The following is an 8406-nucleotide window of genomic DNA, read 5'->3' as shown; positions in this document are numbered from 1 at the left end:
CTAGAGTATTTCTTGCTCAGAGTATCTGTTACTCTCTCGTTTCATTTTAATTGTTGTTTTTACTCTTGTCATCATATCTATTAAAAATAATAATTAAAATATATAATTTACTAATTTATCTCTATTTATTAGATATTTTTTGAAAATTTTGACTCTATTAAAAAGAAACTATTTGTTTAATATTAAGTGTATAATTGAAAACAATTATCAACTTTAATTATTTTGAAATAATATCTTTTTAACTAAAGTGACTTAAAATGAAGTGAGGCTTGAAGCAAAAGATTTCATTATCATTGCAAACTTAAAATGTAAAGCAAATAAGGCCAAAGAAAACTACTACTACTATAAATGTGAAAACGAAAGATATGACTCATTAGTAGAACCCTTAAAAGCAAATAAATATTCTTTGTCAATCATTTTTTTTCATTAGAAGCAAAGTTATCCAACACTATTTTTTTAATTTAAAGATGCATTATATAATGCCCTTTTGTTCTGAGCCATTTGAGTATTAAATCCAAAAACTAGATTTGAGTATTAAAGTTTACTATAAAATTCGCCTCATTATCCATCACAACCTTTCTCAAACTCCAAATTTACGAGTTTAACTAATATCCATCAATCATGGTCTAAATATTTTTTACACCATCTCGTCACTTAGCTTTATCAATTTTTATAAGTAGGTAAGCTGGCGTCGTATTTTTAATATTATAAATTTTATTTTTTCTAGACGGTTTTTTAAATACGTTCAACTGACCTGATAATGTAAATTTTTTGTATACCTGATAATGTAAATTTTTTGTATACTATCTGTACATGTATATAACTTAAACTCTGAATCTATTTCATTTTTTTTCTTGAATTAACTCAAGTTAATTTAAATTTTTTAAGAAAGTCAAGATTTTCAAAAATCAACCCCCCCCCCCCCCCCATTTCTATATATGGCCAAAGGGCCTTCTCCATTGATCCCTCTTCTTCTTGTAGTCACTTTAGTGTTACTTCTTTATGGTCATAGTCTTATAATAAACACTATTTCATTAGGAGAAGATTTAAATTTCACTTTTTTCCTTTTAATCCCTCTTCTAGCTATCTTTTTAGTTTGTAATACTACTCAATCAATCATACTACCTCTTTCTTTTATATTACTATCTTCTACATTTTCAAAAATCCTTTTTGTCCCTCTTGTATTGGTCATAATAATATATTTCGCGAGTTTTAATTTACCTTTTTTTCAAGAGAATCGTTATCAACAGAGTCGTGTTTATGAATATGAAGATGATTTTGGAGGATGGGGATGGTTGCTTCTTGTTTTGATCTTTTTGGTTTGCCAAGTTATGTTTTTCAATGTAGAAGGAAATGAATGGGGGCTTGTAGTGATAGTTGTGATTTTCTTCTTCTTATACAATTGTTTTAGTGACTAAAAGGTCATTGGATTTAATACAATATAAAGAACTTTTACATAATTTTCTTATTTTAATTTATTATAACAGGTAACTTATCTTATTATACATGCTATTAATATAAAATAGCATATTTTATGGATGAATGCTTGTAGTTATGACCATGTAAAACTTCACTGTAACATCACATTTAGTTGGAGGGATTAAGTGAGTTATTTCGTTATAAAATTTAAGATTAAATCTATCATGCATTTAATTAAGGATATCAATTAAGTTGGAGATGAAGGATTGATGAGTTAGCCTCATGTAAAAAATATTCAATATTATATGATCATTTAAAAGATAATTATAAAAAAATAAGATATATAATAATAATAAATTTAATAAAATAAAAGGTAATTTTCTCCTTTTGTAGACATATTAAGAAAGTTTTTAATACAATTTCTTAAATCCTTTTGATTAATGCAAAATTTAACTATTTTGTAGAATCACATAGAGAAATGTATTTAAGTCTTATTTTCAAGTTTTCAATGTTTTTTATTGATCATTATTCAAATTACAATTATTAACTACTAGGAAACTACCACCTCGGCCAAAAAGTTATGATTAATATTTAAAAACTTATTTTTCCTTTTATTTATTATTTGACATTTTCAATTAATAAAAACATCTAGATTATCTTCTTATATACAAAGGAACACAACACATGAAACCTCAGGTGGACATCTAACTCCTATATTCTTCATGAAAGCTTCAACCACTTTTTAAAGTTTTATTTTTTTATTTCAGGTTCTCAAGTTTTTGTAGAAATATTTTAAAATATTAAATTGAACTATTCATAATTTTAAAATAGTTAAAAATAAAATTATAACAAGATCAAAGATAACTAACTACATACACATGGCTAACATTTTTCTTAACTTGAATATTATAAAATAAATAGTACTATCAGATATTTGTTATGACGTTGAAGGATCGATGTCTCAAAAATACTTCACCATAAATAACAAATATGAGAAAAAGCGATACCAAAATTTTGCATATGTATAAATAAATTGCTATTTTTTATATATAGAAGCCACAAAAATAAAAACTAAGGGTTGTAACGCAAGCAACCTCTAAGCAAAGATGCGAATCATCCTCCATATGCATATAGGCCCAAACCTGATGATTACTAAGGATTTACGAGCCAAGTTCAAAGCATTTCTATTGGCTAAATTTGTGTTGCATCTATACTGAGGATAGCTTAAATGCCAATTTCTCGATAACTTCATTTCAATGGTTATGTTCTTTAGGCTTATCGATTTGAGTTTATGTAATCTATTTCTTGTCAAATCTTCAACTTATTTGATTTTGGTTTGTATTGTCAAAAATTAACCTACTTCCCCTTTAGTTTTTTCTTCATCATTGGCAGTTATCTTTTTGTGTATTTGTCGGCTGGGTATATGTTGTGTTTATGATCGAATAATAGCGTTGATTCTGTTTAGTTCTAGCTAGCATCCCAGTGGTGATTTCGTTAAAATTTGATTGGATATGTATAGTTTTGTTTGTATGGCTCTGTATGTGTGCAAATTTCCTTATAGATCTGTACTTTCTTTTTGCCAGCCTGAATGTGTTGTTGTGATGAGTTTAGCTTGGCTAAATTTGTTTTTTGTCTATACACTGTTGAGGATAGCTAAAATGCCAATTTCCCGATAACTTCATTTCAACGGTTATGTTCTTTAGGCTTCTTAGAATATGAAGAATTAGGTCACCCATAACCTATTAAATTAAAATATTTGAGTCTAATTTTCAACTGTCCAATCACTCGTCAATTCGATTTCTATGTTAAAAGTTATGATCATTTTACTAAAGAGTGACAGAGCGCAACTGAGCAGACCTATGTGAGTCACGTCACGTAGCCTACGTAGATACTTTCAAAATGCGTCCAAAAACGTCCCCAGACCTACATGGATCATGTGAGGGGCTCCGTGGGCCACGTAGGTCGTCCACATAGTTGTAGCTAAAGTTATAAAACGTTATTTTGAATTATTTTTCCCTCTCTTCTACCCTTTTAAATCTAGGTATGTTTTGTTCATGATCTTAAAACATAAATTCAAGAATTTCTATAAGATTCTAACATTTAATTCTCCTCTTATGTTTCGTTAAAATCAAGAACTTCATCTAGTGTTCATGATTTGATTTTTTGGGAAAGATCCTCTATCTATTAAAGAGACTATACCTTCTTTCACATCAAGCTAAAGTTCCCCATGAAGATTTATAGTAATTTCAAGTATTTTAATAATTTTTCTTTGGATTAATGAAATCTTACCCCATAACTCTAGCAATTTTCAAGAAAGGCTCAATCAAGATTTCAAGAACTGAATACTTAGACTTCTTCTTCAAACTAGGGTTCTTTTTTGAATTCTTGGAAATCAAATAAGACATATAGGACTTTAATGAGGAATTCCTTTCATCCTCATTACGACATTTCTCAAATTTCATGAACTTAATTCCATCGTTAGGGTTATCAAAATCAATTTCAAATTCATCACATTTATGACTTGAATTGCATGATTTCTTGAATTATTTATTCATGATTATAATTCTTATGAGTTATTGACATGATATCCTGAAGCTTGTATTTCAAAGCAGTTATTTCTGAAAATCTACAAGTTATACACTTTCTGGGAAAAAAAATTGTTTGAAAGATACGTTTTTAGAAGAAATTTCAGTATATGATTTTAGAAAGAAAGATTCAAGCTTTGTCTCACAGATTTGAGCATAGCATCATAGCAAGATATTTTTTAAAAGAGATTTCGAACAAAACTTATGATAAGCTTCACAGATATTTTATGAGCTATATGGATACTATATTTTCAGAGTAGTATTTAACACTAACGAACACGGGTTCTAGATAGCTCAAATTCCAGAATTACGTGTCACCGTAGGATTATATATGTTTCACCGCTTTGTTGGCTGACCATTTGGCCCTGAGAGGCTCAGATTAGTGGATCCACATTAAATAGATAAGTTCTATATCCTCGCAAGGTATAGGGCACCCTCTTAAATGGGGCATTAGTTGGTGCATCATGAGCTCACATGTTGTATGTCGGTTAAAAGAAACTTCCACCTAAAAGATTTTATTTTATTTTTATTTTATATATATTTTTTGATATAATCATTATAAAATTTCAGATAAAATGATTTTCAGATATGATTTCGGAAAATATGGTCTGAAATATATATTTTTGTTTCTAAAATATTATGTCATATATATGTTACAACTCTCAGTCCTTCAGCTATGTATTACTCATGCTTAGATTTATAGTTCTTTCAGTGTTTTGTATAATTGTTGATCTCAATCCTTACCTTACATACCAATACATTTCATGTATTGATGGTACTTTGCGCTACATCATTTTATAATGTAGATTTCAGCACCCTGATTCAGATTCGCGAGCAGACATGCCACTAAGTTCCTTGTAGTGAGTTCCCCTCTCATTTAGAGGACTTCAGTTATAAGTCAAGTAGATTTTATTCACTTCAGTTGTGTTAGTTTTCAAGTAGCCTGGGGTCTCATCCCGACAAATTAGCTTTCAAACATTAGTATTCAATTGTAATAGACTTATTCTTGAAATCTATTTCAGTTATAGTTTCAGTTTACATCTTCCGTTTCAGTTTTCATATGATATGCTTAGATATGCTATGCCAAGGATTAGCTTGAGATCACTTGTGATTCCAAATATCGTGTCTCAACTATGGCGTAGACTCAAATCGGGAGAAGGGTTAACCTATATGTTTGAGGTCTTTTATTAATTTTGAGGACATAAGTTAATATTTTTTGCAATTGTATGTTTTTTTCATACCCTCCTTCTACGTACAACACATATAGTTGACCACAACCGTAATGATATTTCGAAAATAATAATCTTTCTAACTTTCGGTTATAGATCTTTTAATATCATACTTGATGTCTTTAAATATGAGGAAGAGATAAAACTCCAAGCAGAACTATAGGATGTTAGAAATATTACATGATCTAATAATTCAAGGAAGGAAGGCTGCAGAAAAATCCTTTTAAGTAGATGACTTGTCGGACTGACAGAGCGAAACTTTTCTAAAAATATATTTGAATGTAGGATGTTAGAAGTGTTTCATGATCGAATAATTCAAGGAAGAATGGCTGCAGGAAAATCCTTTTAAGTAAATGAATTGTCGGACGAACATAGCAAACTTTTCTGGAAAACCTTTGAATAAATTTATTTTTCTGAAGGAGTCGTCGTTTTCTATTATAAACGTTTTGTCATTTTCAAGATTTTCTATGTTCTATAGACTTTGTATATAATAATAATAAAGTCGTAGTTTTACTAATGTTTCAGTAATTACACTGATTCACTGAAAAACAAAAGAAAAACAAATCACACAAGATAATGTACATCAATACTCACAATATTAGTCTACATAGAAAAAAAAAGTGATCCTTATTACCATTTTGTATTCTTTAATTGTTTCAGCTAATTAAATTAATTGTTTTCTCAGTGATATCCAAGTGGAGCTGGACAATCCTTCAATTCTTGCCCCTGGTAATGAATATCCTGCAATCAATCCCCACAAGAATTTACTTAGTTTAGCCTTAAACAAACATTCAATTTATGCAAAAATTATACTTATATACAAATATTGTAAGAATTTTCTATAATATAAATATAACTTGACAAGTTATATATAATAAGCTCAAGTTGTACATAGTAGATTGTTTGACCTATTTATTGATTTGACTTGTTTTAACCGTTCAAGTTTGACCTAAACTATCCTTGTAGTACAAGAATCAAGATCTTTCATACCGTTAGCATACAAGAATTAAAAGTTTTATATAATCGTTACCGAGGCAAAGTGGTTGACATCGCGATGATGAGCCTCATCCGCCCTAACCACCATGACAACATCTTTAAGAGTCTCGTCTTGCGCCAAGCACATTTTCAATATTTCCCTCATCCAATTCTTTAAGAAATTCAGTGTAGGAATGAATAGCTTCTTCTTCTAAATAACCAACAATTCTATGTGCCAATTTTGGTGACAAAATATAAGTCACAAAATAGGCATTAAAGAATATGCCTTGTACTATTAAGACAAGTGCACGTTCATACCATTTTGGTTTTGATATTTCCATGAATGTCATTAGGTGCATTCTTTCATTTTCTGCTTCTTCTAATAGTGCTTTGATCCAACCACCACTGTGCTTGAATAGCCTTAAAGATTTTCATTGTAACAACACCCCCTCCTACCATACCACGGACTGCAGCCACGGTTTCCAACATCATTGCACGATAACCATATCTCCTCTGTGACACATTATAAGTATAAATCGACAAAAGTCTAATTTGATTATATAAAATTAAATAATCAAAAAAATAATATGATATAAATTTTATAAAATAATCTTCAAACGTACCATAAAACAATTCCACCTCCATAGGGTACCATCTTCTTTCGTAACCTTAGGAGGTTGAATACCCCAATAGCTAACAATATCTTTGTCACTACTAGGAGCGGTGGCGCTAACTTCAGCGCCACCGTTCTCAACTTTTCTCGGACCATGTTGTTCATTTTGCTCCTTATCTCAAAAAGTAGTTGTGTTACGGGAATACATAGTTGAAAAGTGTCTAACACATATCACTATCGTCTTTTCAAAAACCTTGATAGAATTCTCAGACAAGAAATCGATCGATGCACCGGTAATAACTCCGATTCCGGCTACATTTCCGGTCACCTGACGCAGTGGACCAATGTGTGAAATCATAGAACGTGCCAACCTCCTTGCGCCACACATAATCATCTTTTTTTAATTAAACTAATTAAATTAAAGTGAAATTAATTGAAGAATTGCAAGAAGTTTGGAGAGTAACTTGAGAGAAAAAGCAAAGTTTTTGGAGTATAATTTTTTTGTGTGTGTTTTCTTGTTTGTACTAAACAAAAAGGGTTTAAGACACTTGATGCTTTTATATAGGGTTGTAATTATTACTTTTCGTGTTTGTCATACTTTCTTGTTTAATCCGTAAAAGTAAATATATTTTTTATTTGTCAATAATTTTTTAATTTTTATTTTTCACATTACATGTTTAAATTAAATAACAAAATTAAAAGATATTTTGATAAATTTAACATATTTTTAATTAAAATTATAAAATTAAAAGTCTTTTTTATTTTTTAAGGTCAGTATTAAATTAAAATATGATAAATAAATTAAAATAAAAAAAATATTATTTTAGAAATTATTTTATTAAGAAAATGTTATAAAGTGCGTTTAAGCTTCGTAATTAAGGCGGTGGAAAACGATATCTTTATTTACTTGTGATTTCTAGACATAGCTAGAGAAATCTTTAATTGACTAAACTTTTCTTTTCTAGAATTAAATGTCAAAAGTCAAAGTCAGCTTTTTTTTGGGTAAGGGCAAGTAATTGGGAGTTTAAAATATATACTTTCTTTATTTTATTTTATCCTTTTTAATTTAACATTTCCCTCGAGAAAATCTTTATTTCAAAATGTTGTTTTAGCTATTTTTACATATATTTGGTATAGCTTACTTAAATTACCTACTTTTTTTTTATTTTAAGAATTGAGTAGTTATGTTTCTTTAATATTCAAAGTATAGTTGAAAATAACCTTTAAATTGACAAATATTTTGAAATAATTTTTTTTTCGCTTTAGTGGATGAAGGGGATAGTTCTTAAGAGACTATTTTACTAAATTATTTTCAAATTTTTTTATTTTATATAATTATTAAATTATAATGATTAAAAAAATCTAATTTTAGTTTGTCAAAATGGAAAAGACTGAAATTTCCTACATCTGCATCTATAACTAATATATAAAGCGTTATTGTATGTATTAATCAAATAAATTATCATAAAAATAATAATTAAATCCAAAAATAGCTTATCAATTATAATTTATTTTTGTTTTTAAAAGGACTTGTGTTCTTAATCAAGTGTGGCAATCATTTAGCCGTGAAGTAATTGTAGAGTCC

General features: G+C 28.8%; 1 pseudogene; it reads right to left on the bottom strand.

Moving 5' to 3' along the window:
* Positions 1–5728: 5728 nt before the first annotated feature.
* On the bottom strand, positions 5729–7215 carry LOC129890337 (ubiquinol oxidase 2, mitochondrial-like; annotated as a pseudogene).
* Positions 7216–8406: the final 1191 nt, after the last annotated feature.

The sequence above is a fragment of the Solanum dulcamara genome, chromosome 5, assembly GCF_947179165.1.
Source record: "Solanum dulcamara chromosome 5, daSolDulc1.2, whole genome shotgun sequence".
Classification (NCBI taxonomy): Eukaryota; Viridiplantae; Streptophyta; class Magnoliopsida; order Solanales; family Solanaceae; genus Solanum; species Solanum dulcamara.
The sequence above is the reverse complement of the archived record's forward strand: the minus strand, read 5'-3'. Positions and strand labels throughout refer to the sequence as shown.